Here is a 26,864-nt window from a genome sequence, read left to right as displayed (position 1 = left end):
AAAGTGATGCATTCAATGAAATCTTCAGAAATTTTTACGTATATATTTTAACTCTTCACATTTTTCATATTTTTCATTTTCGAAGAAAAAACACACCGAATTAGTAAAGCTCATAAAAGATTAAAACAAATAAGTTGTGTGTTTTAAACACAGAGAGAACCCTCTTTAAAATCAGTTCATAAAGTTTATAAAAAGAAAAAAAAAGCAAAGTTTTTTTTGGATTTTAATTTCTCATTTAAATTAAAATTTGCATCATAGCATTTGCATATGTTATTCGAAAACGTTTCATAAACAATCCTATATAATTACCACACACACATACACACATAAATACATAACTTTATATATACTCGAATTTTTTTTAATCTTGAAGTTTTTATTCGGTCCCTAAATAATTTAGTGTTTTCAATACATGCTCTATATCTTGAATGTACTCCCTTTAAGCCACATTTTTTCTGAAATTTTTTATTTTAAACATACAAATGCAGCCAAAAGGGGGGGGGGGGCGGGATCTTTCAAGATATTGCTTTGATTTTTAGTTTGTATGAGGGGGATGATTTCAAGCAATACAAGATCGCTTGAAATGTAGCCGACCGAGCTAGTTTTTGCTGTGTGCACCGTCATCTAATTTTCAAAAATAAAGAATTCTTAATTTAATTGAAAAAAATTAAACATTGTCACAAATTTACTTGAATGTATGTATAATGTTTTGCAATAATTAAGCTTTACGTATTCGTTAGTTTAAAATATACATAAGCATCTGCTAAAACGATGAAGCTGTCACCACAGAAACATAAATCGGTTCTTTGCTCTAAAAGTTTGGCCAAGAAATGGAACTGGTACTGCCAGTACTGGAGAATATTTTCATGACTTTTTGCTTGACGTTGGCCTAGTAAACGTACCATGTTCACATGCGCCCTGTTCTTACATGTGCCCCCTTTCCCCTAAGCAGTCAAAAATAATTTCTTTTTCAACAAAATTTATTTTCTAAAGTCATTTTTATGTAATTGTAATAATTAAGTTTATCCAAACTAAAAGTATCACTAAGATAAATAAATACCTTTGTCCTGAACAGTAAAGTAAGACAAAACAACGTTAGAAGAAGCACAAATTTGCAAATTACAGCAGACACGTGTTTCGGCGTTACAGGGAACGCCTTTTCACACAATATTCCTGGGAAAAAAATAAATAAAAGTTATTCTTACTGGAAATCTAACTTCCGATAACTTAAACTAATGTTTTGATACGAATTCGGTACATTTCCCTTTGCATTGCCTTCGGGAGTGAGCATTAAAAAAAAAGGAAGAAAAATGGAATTCGCGTAACTTGAATGAAAAAAATTCCACGGCACAAAAGTTGTAACGTTAGCCATATATATCAACATCATTTTCCCTTTTATAAAAAAGAGAAACCTGGTAGTGTACAAATGACTCGATTAATTTCATCTAAGTATTGATTTTTACCGTAATAAATCATATATTTTCTGAACTTTATTTCGTTTGGGTGGAATGAAATGCACAAATAAAGATAAATGCATTTGAGTTTAAAAGAATGATTTTTAAAATCGTAGAAAGCTTTAAATGATTGGATTGACGCCTCGAGTCGAGCGAATTGGCTTAGATATTTATGAGACTTTGAATTAACCGCCATTTGGTAAAACGTATTTCGTTTTTTTGAAAAAAATCAGTTTATATATTTGCAGAGACATAATATTTTAAATAATTTAACTGTTCCATATAACCAGTCTGAAATGAGAGGATTCCCTGATTTCAAAAATTATAGCTATTCAGATTTTAATCCGTTTCATTAAATAAAGGTATCGTTAGAATGGGGAAAATCTTGAGATTCACGGAGTTGCCGATAAATAGCGCTAACTCTCTTTCTTCGCCCGCCATTTCAGTGTTTGTGAAAATGGCGACTGCATGAGAAAAATCTAATTGTGTTTCACACTTCGCGAAGTGCGAGTCCGTAACAACTGTTCAGCGTGATTTTCGTCGAGAATACCCCGGTGTTGAACCTCCTGCCCCTAAGAGCGTTAAAAGATGGTATAAACAATACAAAAACACGGGTTGTTTGTGTAAATGCAAACATGCTTGCAAATGCTTGAGCCGAAGTTGACTATCGTGTAGACATATGCCGTGCGTCCAAAAGTGGCTCCTTTTAGCACCTATAATTATGTATGTAAAAAAACTATTATCCATGTTATATAAAATTAACATGAAATGTATTTAAAATAATATTCATAACATACAAATTTCAAATTGGGTTATTTTTTTAGAAACACCCTGTATTATCTTTACATGCAAAAGGAAGCCTGTATGAAATGGAGTACATTAAATGAAACACTGTACATCAAACTCTTCGTAATACGTTACTACAAATGTTATTTGCAGCTACAAATATAATGATTTCAAATTATCAAGAAAACACAACATTTATCTATTTCAAGGCTACAATGGAGCCCCTCTTTCATTGGGAAAAAATCTCAGCACCCAACCACAAAGTTGAGAGAGAACTCAACTCGTGTCAGTTTTTTCTGGTTGTGTGCTGAGTTTTTTGCACTCATGAAGAGGCTCTATTGTAGCCGTAAAATAGCTATTTACTGTATTTTCTTGAGAATTTGCGCTTTATTTCCGTTTTTTTTTTTTTTTTTGATTTAATCATATTGTAGGTGTTTAGATTATTTTTCATTTACAATGTTGATGTTTCATCAATCTTTTTTTCTGGCAGAAATTGAAAATGTGACATATATTAGAACACGTTTAGATTAAGATGATAATTGTGTTCTGATCATCGTGTAGGAATAGAACTACAGCTCACACTAGAATGATTGTTTTCCTGTACGCATGAAAGCGGTTTTGATCACTTAATTTTTGTGATAAAATAGGTCTAACTTTCCGTCAATTACATACATTATGTTAAAAACGTAATTTAAATTGAAGGTGATTTGGTGAGAAAGACACCAAATACAGCACTGCCTAATAACCTACTAATTAACTTACAACTCGTTGCTGAACACAAAACTGTAGCTCGGAATGATGTCGAAACGTCATTTTTCAAGGTATCATCGTTATCATTTATACGTGGTTCTTATTTATTAGTATTTAGTATCTTATTTCAATCATAAAATTTTATGAAAAAACGAATTATTAAATTTTTTACGCTGCTTAAATATCCATGTACATTTAGCATTGCTTTAACAGTGTAGTTTTTTTACAGAAAAAACCGGGGCCAAATAAATTTTGAACAAAATGTAAGTAGCAAAAAAAAAAAAAAAAAGTTATTGCAGTAAAAAAAAAAAAATCAAATAATAATAATAATAATTAATATTTTTTATTTTCTTTTTTAAGCAATGGCAGAAGAAACAAAAAAAAATCAAGAATAATAGCTACATTCATTAACGAACGATAAAATTTAAAAATAAAAGTCAAATAACTTTTTGAACTTTTGAAACCCCAGGAGCATACATAAGAAATTCAAACATAATTTTCAATATTTTTAATTAAGGAAGAGAAATAATTTCGTGCATTATGCTTTCAAGAAAAATCCCCTTTTTAGGTTCCAATCAGTGAAAGATAAAACCAGGTAAAGTGGAATGAAATCGCGGAGAAAATTGAGAATAAAAGAGAGCTTCGTAGACGTAACTATTACTAGTTCTGATACTACACTTTCCTTAAATGCTAAAATTCCTTCCTAAAATACTCTGTTTCTGGGGTCTTTTAGTGTTTCCATAGGGAAATCATAGAAAGAAAATGTGGTAGATACAATGGGAAAAGGAACAGAGTACTTCAGATAAAGTTTCTGGAATTTCGGTATTCTCCTTATTTCTCTACTTTCCTATTCTTTCGATTTTATACTCCAATGCTCGGTTGAAAATTTATCTCACTTTCATCTTAATGGAACACCGAAAGGTTGAGCCTTTTCTTTTGAGTACCCTCCATAGTCGTCCCTGGGGTTTAAAATACAGTTGAAACTGCATCCTCTGAGACTGTGATACAAATAAGATTTAAAGTATCGTGATGCGTAATTTTATTGTTTACTTTTAATTTTATTCGTGATATATATTTTTCTAGTTAAACTATCCTACCAGTAAACTTAAAATTTGGGTTGTTTCCCGTTTTCCAAAAATATTTTTTTTCTGAAAGAGCATAATCGAAAAAATGGTATGTGCTGCGTTTTTTCTAAATTTGAAATTATTTTCCCTCTTAAAAAATAATCTTAAACAACGTTCAGTTGTTGTTTTCGTTTTCGCTGCTAACGTCACAAGTGAACTTGCTAAACTTCTCCAAATGTATATTTTACTTAACTAACAATACCAGTTCCGCAAATAATTGCTCGCAGAGAAAAATAACCAAAGCACAATATTTTGCCAAAATAGACAACCACGTACTTCGATTCAAGATGGATGTCTTCACTTGTGACGTCGCACGATGAAACAGTTACTAGCTTTAAAAATCTGAAGTCTTGAAAAATAAGTTAAAAACTAAAGTATTGGGAAAATAAATGTATTTTATGGCTTCATTTTTTTTGCTCATGCTATCAATTTCACTCACTAAGAATAGTAACTTTGACTGAAGGAAACCACCTCATCTGCCTATTTTGGAAAAATAGTACTTTTATGTGACACTGATTTGCTGGAAATGCTTTTCTAAAATTGATATCTTGTTGCCGCTTTCTCATATGTTTTTTTAAAATGATTTACAATAACAAACCTTTAAAATAAGAATGACATAAGTTGGGTAGCTTGGGGTAAAACAGGGTTCTAAGTTGAAAAAAATGAGCCGATGTGTGCATCACATGACTTCCTTTTACTCCATGTTAATGTCATTTTCCCATTATTGGCAATTTTAATGTGATTCAATAGTTTACTCTCTAAATATCACGACCAGTGGCCAAATTGAAACCAGATTTAAAAAATAAATAAATAAATAAATAAAATCGCCAAATTTGTCGCCAAGTTGGCAACAAAACTTGATGACCAAAAGACTGGCGATATATTGCCAAGTGTCCGCCAAATTATACCACCACTTGAGTATCCATCGAAATTAACAATGATTTCTACTCAAAAATTGGCAAAAGACCCCTTTAGAAACACCCGAATGCAACCAAAAGGGGGGGGGGGTGCACAACTAGAGCCCACTAAGAGTCTACGTACCAAATTTCGTCTTTCTAGGACATACCGTTCTTGAGTTATGCGACATACATCCGCACATACGCACATACATACATACGTACATAATGACGTCGGGGAATGTCAAAATGGATATTTCGGGTGTTCATATGTTCTTAGGCACTTATCCACGTGTGGTCGGGTTGAAAAAAAAACTCAACATTAATTCGGGGGTGAGCAAAATGGAAATTAAGGCCGAATTTTGAGTGAAAATTGTTTCGAGAATACAATACTTCCTTTTTTTTTGTAAAAGGAAGTAAAAAGGTTTGAAAACACACAGGATATAATTAGGAAAGCGGATATAATTAGGAAATATTTCTTGGAATACATTATAATTTTGCATTAATAAGATGTGGAAAATACTATCGGAAAAGGAAGATGATTTGTATTTCTGATAAAATTTTGAAAATTACGGTATTCTCAATTTTGCTCTACTTTCCTTTTCTTGTGTTTTTATACACCTAATGCTCGGATGAAAATGTATCTTACTTTCATCTTTTCACCTGTATGACTAACTTTGAAAACACAATTTTATGCAATACATGTTTACTCGTGATTCTTTGCTAGAACTGAAATTATGTTCCCATTTCTCAAATCATTTATTAAGTTCCAATTCCTGATTGAGAACTAAGTAAGATTGGTAGGAGCATGAACTTCCAATAGAATAACCATGAATTAATTGGTACCAAATCTGAACTGTTGCTATTTTAAATGCAGAATCCTATTTAAATCTTTCTGTTTATTTTGAGAAAGAAAGGAAATTTCTCGTACAATGAGCATCTTTACCAGTATTCCTTTGGCACAAAGCTGTTTTTAAATATTTAAATAACATTTTTTGAGCTAAATCTAGTTTGCGTATTGAAAATACTTCTTTTTATTCAATATATTTGTGTAATATGTAGTATAGTTATAATTGTAAGATTTAAACACACACAAAAACATAAGGTAAATAGCTTGAATTTTATTTAGGCATCACGTATGTTGCTATAGCTGTAGTTTAAACTTGTTTCATTACGTGTTTCACATCAATCTTTTCCTCAGCGTAAAATGCAACTGTACTTTCAGTAAAATTTTTGGCATACTTTAGGACTGATGCATTTTGCTTATTGAAATTCTTCCCAACCTCCTTCTTTCTGCTATTTAAATGACATGCTATCATTTAAACTGGAAAACATACAAGAAAAAAAAAAAAAACGCCATTCATCATTTACTATTACTTTTTGCGTAGACGTTTACTTTATTGGTTGAAAGCTTTAGAGAAAACGCTAAAGTTTTATAAAAAATAAAAAAAATGTCAAAAAATAAAAACTTGACATTTTGGCATAGCTAAAGTGGAGCAATTTGTTTTCATAACTCTCCTGATGTTGCGTTTCCTCTTAAATTTGAGCATGTATTTTTTAGACATAAAAACGTTCTATTACTTTAACTTTTATATATTGGAAAGCGTTATTTTTGACTAACAACATTTTACAGCAAATGATAAAAATTTGTGACGGATGAGCGAAATATTAGTTTTATGCATTATTGGAGGAAATTATAAATTTTCGAAGATGGCTAAAAATATCTATTCATGGATAATTTGATCTAGAATATATGTTATTTTTATTGTGCAAGTAAGCATGCTATGTAGAAAAAGGCATTGATATAGAAAAATGGTATTTTTAACTACATTTTTGGAAGAAAATAAGCAGAAAGTAATTAATAGCAGCACTTTGTTAATTACTTTGTTTTGGTGAAATCTGCGGATGATGTAATTCAATAAAAACAACATAATTATAAATGAACAAATTTGAAAAAAAAAAAAAAGAAAAAGAGACGTTTCACCTAGTGGGTAAATGTATGTCAGTACCCGGTATTCTCATGGCTTCCCTCTCCCTTCCTTTGATCTACTCGATCAATAGAGTAATAGTTATAATAATAATATTTACTAATAATAAAGCTGAAAGTCTCTCTGTCTGTCAGGATCTCTGTGACGCGCATAGCGCATAGACCTTTCGGCCGATTTTCATGAAATTTGGTACAAAGGTAGTTTGTAGCATGGAGGTGTGCACCTCGAAATTTTTTTAAAAAAAATAAAATCTTTTTCTATTGAATTAAATTACGAAATTATCATAACGTGGAACCGTAATGAGTACAAGCAAAGCGAGAAAATTCACCTTACATTATTTGTAAATATACAGGTGAGCCAAATGACCTTTTCATTTTTCTAATACGGGCAAAGCCGTGCGGGTAATAATAATAAAAGAAAAAATAAAAATAATAATAATAATAATAATAATAATAATAATAATAATAATAATAATAATAATAATAATAATAATAATATAATTATGCATATAACTTATAAGCCAAATATCAGTTATCTTCAAAAAACAATTATAACAACCCGCAAATATTTTGATCCATTATTTATCATGATGAATATTACTGATAATTTGTGCATAACTACTAGTACTGTGTTACATGACAAGTAAAGATTGCAACACATTTCTCGCAAACTAATATATTCTGACATTACCATGTAACTCCCCGTTTTCAATATGCTAGGTGTATTGTCAAATGTTGTTAGAACAGTTTAGTACAAAGCAGCAGTTGCATTAGACTGTTATTTATAGTAATTTAATTTACAAAGGGAACACATATAAATAAGCCTACAATATGAATCGCATCAAAAAACATTTCAAAACATGCGTAAAAATATAATATAAACAGCATTTGTTAAATTGTAATGTTGTTTCTATGTTATAAATTTTGGTCTTCGAGTCTTTGAACATAAGGTTACTGAAAATTCGTTGGAAAAAACTTTACTAAAGCGTAGGGTATATATTTAGCTGTGTTTCTTCCTCCGAGGTCTAACATAGTAAAAAGAAGAACAAAATGCACCATGAGTTCAGTTTTACTTTTTTAGAATTCTTCAACACTTTGGAATTCCACCACGTACCTTACATTACCGAGAAAAAAAATCTTGAATGGCGAATGAAAGCCTCGTTGATACAATAAAGGGATAGCGAAAAGACGCTTGCAAAATAACCTTAAAAGTTTTATACGTTTTTAAGCGAAGTCTTTGGAGCAGGCCGAAATGTTTTCCTTTTTTTGCACGCTTTCTGTTTTACTCTGGGGTTTAGAAAGCTCACATTAAGTTTTTCTTTCTTTCTTTCTTTTCTTGTCGTCATCCAACGCAAGTAATCTAGTTTGATTTGCATATAAACCTGCCGTCATTATACAATAAATAAATAAATAAAAAATATAAATAAATAAATCAAAAAAATATATGAATAAATAAATTAAAAATTAATAAATAAAACTAGTAAATAAAAATGAATAAATAAGTAAATGAGGAAATTCAAATCTTTATCTTGCGCGCGACCTTTTTAAACCTCTTAGAGATTTTACAAGACAAACCAGATAATAGTTGCATTAAAATAAGTATTGTAAAAGTAAATGAATTTAAACTTATTTTTTCCGGTATATAACGCTTTTAAAATACTTGAACGTTACAACAACAAATTTAGTGAATGAAACAATTTTTTCTTGTTTACAAAGAATGAAGGGAGGATTATTTTTCTGATTTTAAAACTGTCATTCGATCATTTACACATTGGAATTCAATCATTTGGCACATAAATATATCAATATTAATTCTTACCGTACTTCAACTATCCTAATGTGTAAGAGATTTTTTGAATATTTTCAAAATGTGTAAATGACCTCAAAAAATCATTTACAGGAAGTACACGAATGGTCGCTTTTGCCAGGCATGAGAAAAACGGTATAAATACGGGAAATAATGCAATATATTTGAAGAAAATGTTAATTTTATAGAAAAAAGTTAAGAAAATATTAAACAGCTGTTGTTATTAATAATATGAAACTCTTTTAAAAGGACAAATAAGAAAAAAATACGGACACAAGTTTTGGAATTTTTCAATGCTGAAATGTGTCAATGAATGGGCATAGTGTAAAGTCATTCGACAAATGAAAAGAAGCAGAACTGTAGAAAGTTTCAATAGCAAATTAGTGTACAAACAAAACAACCAAAGTACTAATAAAACAAGAAATGACTAATTAATTTGAAAACCTAAAACACGTGCGTCTGTTATGTCTTGAAACTTTAGCCTCTTGAATTTTAACCAAAAAGGTATTTATTTATTTCTTAACCATCCCCATACCTTTTTCTCTTTTTTAACAAGATTTTTTTCTTTTTTAACGAGTTAGTAGTGATGCCGAAACCAGCGTGTGTGGTATAAAACATTTAATTTAATTATTTTTTCCTCAGTTTATTTCTAAAGTTCTGCGCTCGATAAAACTTATTTTTAACTTCCTAGTTCACTATAGCAATGTATCCTCATTGCAACAATACCAATAACTTCCAATGTATTTTCCCTCACACTAACTAGATTTTTCTTTCTTTCTTTTTTTTTGTTGATTCTTATAGGGGATAGGTATTAAAATAATTAGCAAGGATTGAAAAGTCTTTTAGCGTTGAATATTGAAAATTTGACTCAATATTTACAAGCTTGGAAGTACCCAAGTCTATTCTGTAGTGCAGAATTTGCCCCTTAGTAACAAGGGGCCACAATGTTAGTTTGGATTGGTCATAACGATACATATTTATATAACAATACTGGGATAGACGAGTATTAAAAATCAAGCTTTCTGGGCATTTAACATTCCTCTTTGTACCCCCCGATTCTATTTTATCTTTGAAAACTATATACTTAAATAAGTGCAATATTTAGTTTCATTATTTATATTTATTATCTTATATAATTAAAAACTGAGCTTATGTATGTAACTGTATGCAACCATGTATGTATGTCCAAGTAACTTCCCCCGTACGACTGTGAACTGACCATCCTACCAGATATCGACGGATTCGTAATCTTCCCGTCTTTATATTTGGTTATTTAACATAATCCTCCGATAAACATTAGTAGTGATATGAATTAAAAACTATTAATTATGACACTTAGATTTCGACATAAAATCCCTATTTTTCGAAGGCTTTCCTCCATACAAATTATTATTCAGTGCATCATCTCAACTTTCCGTAACAATGCTTTTATTAAAATTTGTATCGTGAAGAAAATCTTTAAATGAAAGATATGTTACCATTTTTTTCCTTGAATATGAAGGAATGAAATTTGCCTTTTGTTTTATAGGCTTCTCCTGCATCTGGGAATTTAAAATGTTTACTTTTTGGTTATTTTTCCGCACTCTGCCGCAAAATTTTACTGTTTTTTTTTTGTTGTTCAAACCTGTCACTTGACATAAGTTTTATTTTCGAGGTAGACCGTGCAAAGCCGAGCGACGCAGCTAGTATTTAGATAACGCATGAGTACGAGACGTCGATCAAAACGCTTAAAGGCAATAAACGTGTAAAAAGTACAAGAGCGAATAAAAATATTCATTCCAAGTTGAAAAATATACTTGTTGTATAATTTTGGAGCCGTGTCTTAACCATTCAAATGCCACTTTCAACAGTTGTTACTAGCAGGACTGCGGAGTCGGAGTCGGGAGGAAGAATTAAAATTCCAAGAATCAGAGTCAAAGTAGGAGTCGATCATTTTCCCTTAAAGTCTGCAACACTGCCAGTGCTTGAGAAGCAGGAGTCGAACTGCATTTGGGGTAAAGAAGTCGGAGTCGAAGAAGTCGAAGAGTAAAATACCCGGAGTCAGAGTCGGGAGGAAGATTTAAAATTCCAAGAATTAAAGCCGAAATCGGAGTCGATAATATTCCCTTAAAGTCTGCAACACTGCTAGTGCTTGCGAAGCCGGAGTCGAACTGCTTTTTGGGTAAAGGAGCCGGAGTCGTAGACTAAAATTCCCAAAGTCAGAGTCCGTCCTTTTTCCTTCTGACTCCACATGCTTGGTTGCTAGGTACTGAAGAAGAACGCGATTGACCTTGAAAGCAAGATGCCTATTTAGGTATTTTATTCACTCGCATTTAACGCTAAATACCCAGTTTTTATTTCAATAATATGTTGAACTTTACTATGACTTTCACTAGTAAAAGCATAAACGGCACTAATTTCAAACGATAAAAAACGCACTTTGAAGGTGCAAGTGTAGGGGAGAATGTTGTATCTTAGAACGTTTGTACTTTGGGACACAGCAAATTTCTAAGAATCTATTTTTAGCAGGCATGTTTTTGTAATCTCTAATAGTAACCTTCACCACTAAATAGTGCCATAGTAAAAATCAGCATCGAATGAGTAAAATTGACGTTTTTGTGAAGGAAAGGAAATTTCATGACTCCAAAAAAATATATCTTCTTCATTTTTAATTCATTTTATGTCTTTCTATTTGTAAAACTAATCAACTGAATTTTATTTTGCTTTAAAAAAGAAGTACTTTAAATATTTTGGTTATAAGAAAATCATGATATAGTGCATCTAGATTGACCATCATTTTGGTTTTTCTTAAACCACGTGGTGGTTGTACTCGGGAGTATCTTCAGACACGAACCAAGGTACAACATATGCATGGTTCTTAATAACTAAGATACGTTTAGGAGCATTAAACATTGTTCTAATCTTATGTAGTCTTTTAAACATATAATTATTGATTTTTAATCATAATTCATCATTCTTAATTCATTATTCATTGTTCATGATTTAATTAATTACCCTGAAAAAAAAACTTTTTTTTGTTTTTTCAAATACATGTCTGTATCCTTAATCATAAAGATTTTCCCATAGTACAACAGGAAGTGTGCTATGGTACAATAGGGTGTTGCAGCTTGGGACAGCTTGGAACTCTTACTTTAAATGGTTGTTAATAATTTATTTTCAAACTGTATGAATAAAAAAAAAATAAATTGCACATATTGGGGCATTTTAATGTTGCTTTTAGATTTTAAATTTAATTCAAATAACTGACGTTAGAAATCAGTGTCCTAAGGTACAATACTCTCCGCTACACCTATGCTGTTAGAGGTAACTACTTTGTAACAGTTTGGCATAAATGGTCCTTTTATTGTGATATCATCAAGCAAATGCAGCACGTCCTATAAATGCTTTGATTTCCGCCTTGAAACACCTCGTTTCCTGATCTTTTAGAGAATCCATTGGGAAATCAAAGAATGAAGAAATAGCACAAATAAGAAATACAATATAAAAAAAGAAAAAACTACGCAGTACCTCAAATAAAGTTTCAAGACTTTTTTTTCTTTATTTTCGCCATTTTGCCTGAGTTCACTCTTCGATTCTTTCGCTGAAAATTTATCTCGCTGTGATCTTAATGGAACACGGAAAGATTCAACACTTTTATCTCGCTGAATTTTTTTTATCGAATTTTAACGTTCTCTTGGGTTTTTAGAGTGTAACTCAAAGTGCAGTTGCAGATCCAATTTTACAGTTATTTTGTGACGCGCTAACAAATAAATGTTTTAACATAATTGTAGAGTTTTTTTAATGGTGCGTTTATTTATTAAATAAAAGTAGTCGATGGTAATATTGTTCTAAGATTTAAGGGAATGTGATGCTATAAATATATTTTGTGACTCATTTTTCAAAAAACAGAATTCCGAATTGAATAACTGAGTAAAAAATGGAGATATTCAAAATATGTTTCTTATCCCCCAAAAATGAGTAAATAAATTAATAAAATTAAATGAACAATAACAATTAAAGTAAAATTATATAGTACAGTAAAAAATGAGACGTTGACCACCCTTGTAAGTTGAGCACCTGTCTAAGTTGACCCCTTTTTTCAGGCACGAAATTAACCCTTATCATTTAAATCAACCTCTGTAAAATGACCACCTGTTTAAGTTTACCACTAAAGTAGTGCACAGCAAGTGTTCAACTTACACAGGTTTCATAGCATCAAAGTACAAAACATTATAATGTAAATCTTTGAATATGCTTATGCATTCCAAAGTACGACCAAAGTTCGGATATCCTATTAAAGATTCTCGTCTTCTGTCTTTTAACTAAGGGATATACATGGTTTTTGTTGCTCTGCATTGACGAAAAGAGAAAGTATTTCTGTAAAAAGTTCCATTTAGTAACCACGAAAAGAAAAACTTCATAGTCACGTGACCGATCTTTGCTTATCCTTCGGCGCGAAAATGCCTCAGTAATCATTGCTCATTATGTTTTACTTTTTATTGTGTTGATTTGAACTGATGAAAAACAAAGGAAGAAAGAAAAAGAAAACTCTGTCTCAAAGCCAATGGATAGCTTTCTTCATTATTTTTATTAATTTAGTACTTTAATCTATGTAAATAAAACAAAGAATATATGTGTATGTATGTATGTATGTTTGAGAATCAATCTGCATAGATCATTACATAGTTTTATATATTTGAAAAAAATTTAAATGCAACATATTTAAAACAAATGCAATTTATTTAAAGGATGCAGAGATTTTAAGGGCATAAAATGAGTCATTTAAAAAAAAAAAACCCTTAAAACATCAGCGTTGTTTCGGTTGTATTTCAGAAAGTCACTGCTAATTTTCCCCTTACGTACATTATGAATGCTTCAAGTTCTTGCAGTAATATGTTCCGAGAATTATTTTTGATTTTATGCTGCCCTTTAGCATCAATAAATGTATTTGCATTTATTATTTTCTGAAAAGGATCACATGATAGCTGCCAACACTTCTAGGTTTAGCCCTTCAGTTTGGGATTAAAAAAAATGTTTTTTGAGATTTTTTTTTGATTACACTGCTCAATGATTTAGGAAAAGTCAAGGAAGCATTAAACTATTATGAAAATACAGCGGAGAAGTTTGCCAAAAACGTTTGCCCCTCCCGTACTTCTAGTGTTAAAAAGATAAGGCAGGGTAATGGTATGCAAAACTCATATCGAAATGTTCTAAAGACCTTGTTAATCCTCCTTTACAGATAATTTGATAATATCTTTTGCTAATGTTTGACATGCAGGAAAGTGCTTTATTTTGACAAGGCTGAACTAGATCCGATAACTTTAGCAATCTTATAACTTAACACACGCTGAGAAAATACCCTTATTTAATGCTTAGTAGTGTTTCTCATATTTGCGAGAAAAGAAAATGTACACTTCTAAACATTATCATAAGTAAAATATTATACGAATATCTTTTGGACAAATCTAAAGCTGAGAAAAACCTGTCTCTAGAAATGCATTTTGACTGAGAAAAAAATGTAAAGCACATCTCCGTCGAATTGCAGAAGAGGTTATCATAAAATGTCACTTATGACATGCTCTTATCAAAAATAAGCCAATGAAGAAGAAAAAAAAAAACACGATAAAAGTGGAGAACGTTGAAGTGATAAACGAAATAAAATTTGAAAGTGTCAAGAAACATTATGCTTCCTTTTCCGAGAGCATTATTTATTTTAGGAAAATGTCTAAAACTATAAATACGTAAACCTGTCTCATTTGGTAGTCAATCCGGAGCCTGATCTTTACACATAAATATTTGTCGAATCGAACCATTATGAAAATTTTGAGCATTATTCAATCTCACACGTATATAAAAACATACAAAAGTTAACATTTACATATCGATAATATTTCTCTTCCTACATTCTGTTGCATTCTTTTAAAGGCCCCCTTAGTTTGAATATCAGAAAAATACAAATCTGACACGCTTGACTGTCTATCAGCATAAAGTTTAGTGAATAAGCAAGGGAGTAAATCGTAAGATGAATTTAAATTGAAGATATAGTTCAAATGCTCAAATGTACATAGTAGAGAAATGTGGGGCAAAGTGAAACAGCGGGCAAAGTAAAATGTTAAAAGATAATATACTTTGCATTTATTGTCACCTACCAAGTAATATTTTAAGTATGTAGTCTATTCCAGTCAAGAAAAAGTTATCTCTGAAAATCAAAGAATGAGACAATACAAGCAATTTTCCAAAAATAATTCTCATAGTGTGATATTTTGTTGTCAGTCAAAAATTGTTTTTGCTAAATGACAAAGTAAAAGGGAACGTAAGCACTAGAATTACGAGTACCGAGCTTCATGGCTTGAAGCTAAAAGGCTAACATGAAATCGAACAAAAATACTTTTTGTCGCGTCAGTTACATGTTATAAGTTAAACTTAATTGCTTATAAAATCGTCTCTTTATTTCTTACTTAAAAAACTTTTACCAAAACCTACTATGAAAGTCATTTTAAGAAAGTTAGCTTTTATTAATTACTAATGGTACCCGCACAGCTTTGCCCGTAGTTGAAAATTAAAAGGTCATTCGGTTCGCCTGTATATTTACAAATAATGGATGACGATTTTCTCGCCAATTGGTTATGTTCTTTCGCTCTCCCATTCCACGTCATGATAATTTCGTAATTTACTCGTCCATCTTACGATAATTTTGCTCCGGAAAATGTTCTTAAAATTGAAATACTAAAAGGAAAAAATCAAACTTTCGAAAAATCGCTTAGAGGTGCACACCCTCATGCTGCACCAGACATTCAGTATCTAGACATCCATACATCCTGACAGAGAGACTTTTAGCTTTATTATTAGTAAAGATTTTAAGAGTGGAAAATCGCCCGGCAAGGTATGACGGGTAAAAATTGTTTCTATATTTGGATGAAGCTATTGCCTGTTTGGTGATATTTTGATGATTAAAATTATAACCCTAACTCCAGTGGATTAATCCTAAACTCCAGCAGATGGCATTCAATATTGACCACTTTTGATTTCTTCAATCTCCTTGAACTCAGTCTTACCAGTAAAACACTTAAGTTATCGGATCCAGTTCAGCCTTGTCAAAATAAAGCACTTCCCTGCGTGTCAAACATTAGCAAAAGATATTATCAAATTATCATGCTGTGGCACAAAATACATTGCTGATGACGTCAGGAGCGTTACTCGATCATTCGTTGATGAACATTTTAAATATTAATTAAGACCTGTTAACATTCGGTGACGTATTTATTTGTTGAAATCTAAACCTATTTGTATTTTAAATGCTTTGTACAGTTAGTCAATAGAATGCGCGACAAAGGGGATGTTGGAAAGGGAAATAGCTCATTTCGTTTACTTATTCAATCCTTTCTCAAATCACTTGCGTATTCATTTATTCCTTTTTTAATTCACGTTCTTTCATTGGATAACTCCATTATTTATTCAATTATTTACTTATTTTCACAATCATTCGTTTTTCTTACACATTAACTTATTTATTTATTCGTTTATTGTTTCATTTTCTTTTTACTTATTCATTCATTTTTTTTGGTTTATCTTTCATTTTATCAACAATATTTTTAACAATCAAATAGAAAATATGTCAAAAAAAAAAAAAAAAAAGAAATTGAAAGGAAATGCAGTAGTTCAGTTCCTGTAATCTCCCACCCAAATTTAAGTGTAACTGCTGCTACAGGCACCCAATATTAGTACCTGCGTTCCAAAAGTATAATTTTAAAAGTTAAGAGCAAACAAACTTGGTGCATAACAGGGACTATCCAACGTTGTTTAGCACAAATAAACAGATTTCAGAATACACGTGTTTCGGGGTTTCAAGGAACCCCTTTTTCAGTTCAAAAGTGTGAGCTTCTAGATGTAAAGACACCCAGTAAAAGCTGACTAGTTATAACTTTTACTGGGCTTTACATCTAGAAGCTCACCCCTTTGAATTAAAAAAGGGGTTCCTTGAAACGCCGAAACACGTGTATTCTGAAATCTGTTTATGTGTGTGTTGTGCTAAACAACGTTGGATATTTCCTGTTATTCCTCGAAACAAAGGTATTTATTTATTGCTTGAACTTGGTGCAGTTTAAATGGGATTCTTTCCGTCACTCAAAAGTACCATTTTAGTTACTGAAGTTGATAGAATGAGCAAAAAAGAAAGAAAGAAAGAAAAAAAAACATGGAGCGAGAAATATATTTTATTTTTAAAACTTTAAAACTTTTAATTTTTAATTATTTTTTTTAAATGTCTGATTTTTCAAACAACGCGTTGTCTTTATGACGTCACAAGTGATGTACTTTGGTGTAAGGTCCCTATATATACGAGTCGACGCATCAGCTTAAGATTAGCCATTTTGGATCGGAGCGCGTATTTGAGTGATTGTCTTTTCTGGCGAGTTATCGCGTTTGGTGATTGTTCACTGTGAGCAATTATTAGCGGCATGTGAATTGCTTATTAAATAAAATATTGTTTTCGGCAAATTTGGCGAAATCCAAAACTTTGCTGTGGTAAACCCTAGCAGTGCAACAATGGAAAATCCGATCCAAAATGTCTAAACTTAAGCTGTTGCATCGGCCTATCTATATAGCGGCTCTACTTTGGTGCGTTCTCCCCTGGCAACGTTCGCTATCAACCACATCGTTGCCACTACATATGAGTAAAGCAGCGAATTAAAAATTGCGCTCTGCGCTAATGGCATCAGTGAATGGCATTTCATCATTTGTGATGTCACATACAGAAGGGTAAAAATGAAGTTGAATCTGTGCACCAAATAGAATGTTTTTTAAGAAGTATTAAACATTGTCAAATTATTTTAAAAATCTTTTTAAGCATGTTCCTTCAGATAAAAAAAAATAATTTTAAAATTTTGGAAACGACCCCATTGTTCGTAAGAATGGTTTAACTTATCTTAAAATTTGGGAGGCAAAGCATGTTAGCGCGCTACAATTGTTTCTGCAAAAAAGGCACTGGTAGTAGTAATGATATTTTTACAAAAAAAAAAAAAAAAAAAATGAATAAACTTTTCACTCCAAACTTCCATCACTCCAAACTTCGAAAAAATTTTTGTATATTTTGTATCAATAATTATCTTGTCTCCGGTTATAAACATCATTTTTTCGCGAAAATGATTCATTATTTCTGTTTATCTTATTATTAATATGAACAATGATAGTGAAAATTAGTGGGTAAATGCAAACGAAGAATGAGGATAGATAACAAGAATAAACAGAAATTTATTCCAGTTGCACAGATATATCTACAGAGTTGTATTTTGTTGACAAAAAACTTACGCATTCAGTATAATCATCAATTTCATTAACTAATACTGTAACTTATAGTTAATTTATTTTCTTTTAAACCAACTATTTAAACATAGTTAGTTATCTTAAAAATTCTTTGCTCATCGGTAGTAACCCATCTCAATTACTTTCTGAGCTATTTCAATAATACTCAACGCGTAATTAGCATTCAGAAGAGGTAAAATTGTTTTTTTACCTTTAAAAGCAAAAATAAATTAGACATCGCTTGCTAAGGAATTGCGCTGTTTCAACTATAGAAATGTAATTACCCGAAATGAAAGCATTGTAAAAAACAATACTTTTAGAGACGCCGCTCTTGTTGTTTCGAAGGCAAATCAATTAGTTTTAATCCCATTCTTTTCAAACTTATCAAACTTGCATAAACATTTACGCGTGTACTTAACAAATTTAACTATTTAATAAATTGATCTGTTAATTACTTGGAGAGAAAAAAAAAAGAAGTAATTTCTTTCCCCTCAATCAGCTGATAATGTTCAAAAAAATCCGAAAAATTTATTGCAAATTTACCAAACAATGCAATTGAAAACTCGAATGATGTACATTGAGAATGATACATCTTTATGTAATCATACCTGACGTTTAATATTTTGCACTTTACTTAACAAAGTTTTTAAGTTCATTTTAAAGACTTAAAAGAAATATGATTGATTATTAATTTTGAAATATATATTTTAGTAGGAATATAAGAGAACATTTGCCACTCATTTGCTTTTTAAATTAAGTTTAAAACTCTTCTTCTATTCGAGTGGTATGTAAATGTTTTTCCAATTTCCAAAATTTTGGGCAGTTATCCAAATTTGCATTACTTGTTCATACTTTCAGAATGTTGTAGAATAGCAGACCCCCCCCCCCCCCTAACGCTGTTGAAATAAACAAGATATCCATTGCACATGATTCCAATACGTTCATGTTTGACGTAAGGATACCATGCTCTGTATCTTGGATGATGCTCAATTGTGTTCAATTGTTTAAATTTCAAAGAAAAACAGATTAAAAAAAAACACATCCGAGCCAAGAACAAGAAGACCCGAATATATTTTGCTATGAAGCACAAACGTGGATAACTAAATATTTACTGATTGCAACAATGAGTCCAGTTGAATTTTTTGGAAGGGATGGCCGACGCTATATTCCTAGCGCAGAAGGCACTAGAACGTATCCGCGTTACCGACAAGCCTACTGTAAATCATGTTATTAGACTAGTAAACTGGCTAAGACGTTTATAATCATGGTATCGTCGTCTATATTGTGCACACTGAAGATTTATTGAAATATTTCACCAGCTTCGTTATTCTCGCTAATAGATATGCTATGTGAATGGTGATTTCTGCACGATAATGATCTCGAGCGAATTTTCAAAATAATAGCAAATTTCTTTACGTAAAAAAAGAATGAAATTCCTGGATTTGCTGAGAGGGGCACGTAACCTCCGTCCATTTGAACACCTTGGATAACACCCGCAAGAAAAGTTAAGAATGGAATTATTATCCAAAGATAGAGTTCTTTCAAAATCTTCAATTGGACGAAACAAAAAAATCCTTAATTCCATCTTAAAGACCCTAATGAGTTCAATGCCCAAATGAGTCACAATGGTTAAATAATGTTGCGAGTTTTTACATGTGTATGTATTTGCTTTTATTACTATGATGCTGCATTTTGTTGAACTTTAAAATAATTATAAAACAATAAAATACTTCCCAAAATTTTTTAGGAAACAGTTATGGCAAAAAAACACATCGTCTGAAGTTTTGTGAGCTAGTTTATATGTCGTAGTTTGTCCTTTGAGGGACACCTATGAATAAGGGACACCTATATTTATGGAACACTTTTTCTGGTCCCAGTCGGTTTTAATAACAGTCACAGAGAAAAACTGCAGTACTTGACCAATAAATGCATAAGAAATAAATGCATAGAATTTGAATTTATTGGAAAAAAAGGTTATTTTTTTCTTTTTCTAAAACTGATGAAAGTTTGTCTTGACCTGACCATGCTAAGTCGCAACCATCTGTTTTAAAGTTCTTGTTGAAATTTACATTTATGCTTTTCTCTCTCATTAATTTTTTCATGTAGTACCCAATGGAAAACTTTTCATAGAATATTTGAAATGTGGTTACACTGTTATTTATATTGTAATATGTTCTAAAATGACAAGAAACAAATCTGTGAAACAAATTTCTTTCAAAGTTATTTCTATAAATTTTAAAAAAATTTGATTCTTTTGAATTTTAATTTTTTGGATAATATTTTTTTTTTTCGAATTGAATGACCGAATTTTTTAACATATATAAAACATTTTCAATATTGTACTTTTAATGTTAATATTTATTAAGATATTATATTAAGAAAACGACATGCATCAATTTTTGTACCTCCAAACGAGGGACACTTCTATTTAAGTGACAAAAAGTAAAGCTCCCTTAGTATCTCTTATTGAGAGGTTCTACTGTATTTTAAATGTGGATCCAGGATAATCAAATGTATTCTACACCGTTTTTGCGTGCTCCTGTCCGCTTACATGTATAACCACAAGCAGCTTATGATTACACATTCTGCATCAACATTAAAACTCATTTACGCTCACCTGTTACTCCCCAAGATCCATTAATAGTAATAAATGTAATTCCAAAGATTATGTGATGTCCATTATGTAATTTCCGTGTGTTACAGAATAAATGCAGTGCATGTTTAATAATAGGAATCTCCAAGTCATAATCTTTATTTAAATGGTAGGAAAGTTATATCCATCTTGGCAAATAGAATGGCGATATTGAAATAAGTGGGTGAATTAGATATTTGCTGTCGTAATAATCTGAAAATATATTATTTGCCGAATATGTACCTAGAGGATGTTGCAAAATTGTAAAATCGTGTATTTAATTCCAAATTGCATCAAATCTGAATTGTTAACCGTTTGTAAGAATTCGGTAAAGCAGCTTACATTTCGTCTTTTATTTTAGGTATTAAAAAAAATCCAAATTGGAATGAATTTAATCCTATTCGCTAATCTTACAAATAAGAATAGCGTGATATGAGAAATAATTTGTTCTTTCAGTATGTCAAATCGTTATAAGTCGTTTGTCCAGGATGTAGCAAGCTTACATTTTCGAATAACAATGGATTTTGATTATTACGGTTACAAAACATTGTGCTTCAACTTTATTTCAATTAGTTCTTGTGCATAAGTAAAACAATATTTCAAAACAAAAAGGAAGCTTTCGAAAGTGACGGTATTTGTCTCTGAAAGGTAAACGAACAAAACTGTCTCCTAAGCATTTTAGGCGAATGTTTCTACATGTATGCTATTGAAACTTCAATAATGTTGTTTAAAATGGGAAAAAAAAGTAACAGAATTAATTTGAAAATTTTGTAACACAGCAAACAGTTTTCTTCTTACTTTGAATTCAGGAAATTGAAGCGCTCGGGGCAAGAATGTGATAAGCCACATGATGTGAATTTTCAGTAAGCCAATTTTCAACTTAAAAAAAAAAAAAATATTTGTATAATTTTTCAAGTCATTATACATTCTACAGATAGTTTTCAAAATAATGGAAACACCTGTGAATAAAAGTGATTTTTGAATGTGCTTCGTGAGTAATAAAGAATAAAACTAGATTTCTGATTTTTTATATATAAATGGCAATGTACATATTCTGGCAGTATATGGTGGCTTAATTGCAGTTCTGGAAGCTTTGGATTTTTTTCAAGCGCGTAAAATGTCGGACATCTCAAATTTTAAAAGAGGCCAAATTGTTGAAGCGCTTCTAGCTGAAGCAAGTGTAACTGAAACATCTCAACTTTTTGGTGTTTTTTAGAGGTACAGTATTTAAAGTCACGGCAGCATACACACAGCGTTGTAAGACAAGCTCGGCAAAGTAAAACAGTGGACGGAAAGAAAAGCTCAGTGAAAGAGACCGACGAGTATTGAGCGGATTGTAATGTCTAAAAAGAGAACAGTAGAAGCAAAAGTGACAACAGAACTCAATCACCATCTGGATTCACCAGTGTGCGTGATTATAGTCAAAAGGCACTTTTATTAACAGAACATTTACGGCAGAGTAGCGATTCCCAACATAGTTGTCAAAATGTTTCCATTATTTTGATAACTACCTGTATATTCTGCAATACTAAACTAAGATATGTTTTTTTTCCAAATGTTATAATCCATTATCATGTTTTTTTTTTTCAGTTTTAGTTGTGAGAATAAAAAACATTTGATCGAAAGGTCACTCCTTGGGGCTTGTCTTAGTTCTGCCCCGAGCCCTTCAATTTTTTTTATTCATTAAAGAAGTATATTTGAAATAATTTAAGCTGAAATATATCGAAAAAGAAGGAACGTGAAGGAAAGAGGTTTATGTTAGAATATAATGTTCACACGGGAAAAAAAGGGGTTCTTTCGTTTGGGGGAACTAACAGTTTTTATCTTTCTTAATCATTTATTTTATGAGTGTAGATATCATTTTATTAAACTTTATTACAACTTAAGTTTAGAGAAACATAACATTTTGCAATTTTTAAAGCTAATATTTTTCAAAAATAAGGTGACACCTTGTAACAAAACATAATTTCGTATTCGCAAGAAGGTAAAAATGAGCTTTTCTGAGGGAAAAAAAATTAGAAATTGGTTGTTATTTTGTTTTAGTAATTAATACTTAACGGAAGGAATATTGGTTTCAATGAGGAGAATAATGCTCAATGTGAAAGAAAATGGTAAAAGAGGGTATATTAATTTTCTCATTAGTTAAAGCATTTGCAAATGGATAAATACAATATATTGGATTTTTATTGCACAGAGGATAGTTTCTGCTCACTTAATGTTAAGAAAATATAGATTTTGCTTTCAACGATGATGTAACGGTGAGATAAGAATTTTAGGAGCACAGATTTCTCATACAGTTCTTTCTATTATCTGTAGCAATAAATCGTTCAGAATAAAGCGGATCGTTTTAAGTTCAACTTTAAAAAATATTTTATAAGTCTAAAATGAATAAAAGGAAATGAATAATAGGAAAAAATAAATCAAGTGATAGTACGAACTATTGATGTCAAAATAAATTATTTAATTAAAAAGAAAATCTTCATGAATACTAATAAATTATTTTCAAATAAAAAAAGAACCGACTTCAAAAAGCAAAGAGGAACTAAAAAGTAAAAAAAAATAAAGGGTCATACTTACATACGATTTCTTACCCAAACGTACAAATCAAATTTATTTTACAATTCCTGTACAAAAATCGATTAAACTAAACATCCAATTATAAAATAAACACTGATTTTAATTACTACGCGATAAATTATTTTAACACCTAACTTATTATATGCGATCTCTTAATTTTTAATAACCTTTTGAAGTCGGGGTCTCCTATAATTACTACCTAAGGTAACTGACAACCCACCGAATCCTGAATTAAACAATAATTTATTTAAACACGGAATAAGTCTTTAAATCTAAATCTACTCAGATACTCACTGACTTGATGACCATGGGATCACCTGGGAAGTATATACCTTTCCGAACGAGAAAAAAAATTCCAAATTTGTATATGAGTGTTTGAGTTTACAGGGGGCCACACATAAAAAGATTCTGACGAATTGAGAATGTTTTTTTGAAGTCAGTTTAAAAAGGAAAAAATCTTAATGCGCATAACATTTTATATGAGTGGCACTAAAAACTTATATTTGTTCCTCTCAAGGATTTATTTGTGCACTAATTTAGTTGGAACCATTTAAATGTCAATGGTTTTCCTAACTATTTTATATTTTACAATAATACGTGTCACATAACTCGTGAAAAAAGTCACATTTCTCTTTACTTGGCCCCGTTATAGATCAACAACACACTAGAAACAGAGTATCTACTGTAATGTTGTATTATATGAAGACAAAATACTACTAGAGCTATGATACTAAATGAATTTCCTGTTTGCTTCAGAGGAGTCTTTATTCAAAATTTGCGATATGAGTGATTTTTATTCATGCAGGGAAATATTTAGGGGAGGAGGTAGTCCCCCAAAGCAAGAGCCCCCTAAAAAGGAAAACTATCCCTCAAAACACCCCCCCCCGTACTTAAGGGGGAACACCCCTGATTAATATTAATGTTTTACGGTACTTTCTTTAACACTGAATAAAGATAGTACTTTTATTTTATGGAGCTTTCTTTAACAATGGGTTTTATTTTTAATTGCTTGACATTGAAATTAAATGAAGTTTTTGTTTTTTGCCCATAACTTTTTTCTAAAGAACAAATATGGTGAAGCAAAGGTTTGGGACCCAAGTTAGATCACTCCTATACATTAAACAGAAAAAAAAACCCCCATAAAAATCGTTTCTTTAAGTGAGACGCTATGAATTTACAAGCAACAAAGCGCGAGTATGAAACTTGAAGGTTCCCTCGATTTCTCCAGAATTCTTTATACCCGGACTTGAAGACCATTAGTCGACCGGGAGAAGTATAACTTTTCAAACAGAAAAAGAATTTTCCTAATCGGTCCATACGTCTTCTAGTAATCAGGGAACATAGTGCATAAAAAATTCCAACGAAGTCTGTTAATTAGTATTGCCATAACTGTAAATTAAACTGACGGCGTCATGAAATATTAAATCTAGAATACATGTCAAACTTCAGAAATCGGACAGCAGTTACGATGTGTTTAATAAGGAAGATAAATTCAATCGTCAGAGGGAGGGATTTTTGTCTTTAATTTCCCTTGAATTGAACACAAAGTATATTTCAAAACTGAAATACTAAAAAAAAAAAAACTTTAATGACCAAAGGAAGTTATTTATTAGCAAAAAGAATTTTATACTTAATAAATTAATTCAACTATTTTCGTAGCAAAATACATTTAATTTACTGATTTGCTACATGAGTAATAAATGCATTAGAAAGACAATAATTCAAATAACCAGGCGGCGCCGTGAAAATCAAGCATCCCGGTGCGTAAGAATTAAATATTATTCAAGACAAGATTACTCCGTCGAAAAAGTGCATTGTTCAGGTCAAAACCGCGTGACTTCCTGTGACGTATCGCGCAGCTGACGAAGGCTGGTCTACGTAGCCAACACGTATGAAATTTAAAGTTTCTTAGATTTCTTCGGGACCCATCATCAGATCCAGGCAAAATTAACATTGGATCATCTGGAATGCATACCCTTCCAAACAAAAACAAAAAAAAAAAAAGAATTTTTCAAATCGGTCCAGTATTTTTTCAGTAATAGGAAAACATACATAAAAAGCCGCAAAACGAGATCATAACCTCCTCTTTTGAAGTCTCATCAGATCCAGACAAAATTAACATGGGACCATCTGAAAAGCATACATTTCCAAACAAAAAAAAAAGATTTTTTGAAATCGGTTCAATACTCTTGCAGTAATACGAAAACATACATAAAAAGCAAGACGAAATCATAACCTCCTTATTTGAAGTCGTTAAAAAGGAATCTTGCCTATCAGTTAACGCTTAAATGTTAGTAATTTTATCTTCAATTATCCGTTTTTAATTTTTATAGAAGAACTAAAATTTAATGTAATATGATTAACGTATTAGTTTTAAGAAAATATTTAAGTTATTCGCATCATTATAAAGTACTACGCCATTAATAATTATCATTTAAGACATCCCCACTTCTGCTTATTCCCACTGTGACTATGATATTATTTCACTACAGAAAAACTTTCGTATTTCATTGTAAGAAACACGCAATTTATTTTTATTAAAACTTTTCCTCTTCTTGAATTCCATTCATTTAACTATATGTAGCTTATGGGTCATTCTCCAGAAAACGTAACTTTTGAACACAAATATTTTTCAACTTCGAAACCTTTTGTTTTACTTTTTTTTCATTCTTACATGAAAGTGTTACCTACTAGAAGTAAATATAAACAATGGCTCATCTAAGCTCCAATTATTTTACTCATAAATAAAAAAATATAAAAAATGCTTTGTTCACGGAAATAAAAAAAAGAAAAAACTTTTAATATTTAAAAATTGAGACCAATCTAATATCAAAGTAGTAATTTTGTTAATTGCGCAAACAATTAGCTATTTTAATGATTTGTAGGAACATAATATTACGCTCTCTTAATTAAAGTACGGCTTATTTTGTAGTTTTAAATGTATGTTAAGAAATTGTATTTAGTAAATTTGAGGATATACTGGTAATTTATAATTTTGGTAGAATGTCTATTATTGATGTAGTTTCCTTCCATCATTTATTTTCACCTCAGAAATAATGACATTGATAAGGTCTGTCACGGAGGTGAGGAATTTTCCATTAGTATAGACCTAATAGATACATTTTTCAGGGAAAAAATATTTTTCTTCGTTGCTACAATCTGCACATGTTTGGCATATGAAAATATGTTCACTTCTTTTTTTTACATTAATTTACATCCCTGAAATTCAAGTTCACGTAGGTGAGAAGTCAGAATAACCACACTAAGTTTTTAAAGCAAAACCTATCTTCTTGTTTTTCGAAAAAAATCTCACAACTTCAACTATGGTTGAAAATAAACAAGGGGGCTCCCTTTTATCATGTAAAGTAAAATTTGATGTCATCACTGCCTCGTGTTAATGAAGAAGGGTATTTTGTGTTTAGGTAATGGAGGTGAGAATTTATTGTGTGACTCCTTGTACTACTAAAACGAACTAAAACACAATATTAAAAAAATAAATATACTTAAACAATTGGTATTCGAGACACTTGTGAAAGAAATGATAAATAAATAAGTAAATAAGTATATACTTA

The sequence above is a fragment of the Uloborus diversus genome, chromosome 5 (assembly GCF_026930045.1).
Source record: "Uloborus diversus isolate 005 chromosome 5, Udiv.v.3.1, whole genome shotgun sequence".
Classification (NCBI taxonomy): Eukaryota; Metazoa; Arthropoda; class Arachnida; order Araneae; family Uloboridae; genus Uloborus; species Uloborus diversus.
Note: the sequence above shows the minus strand (reverse complement) of the source record.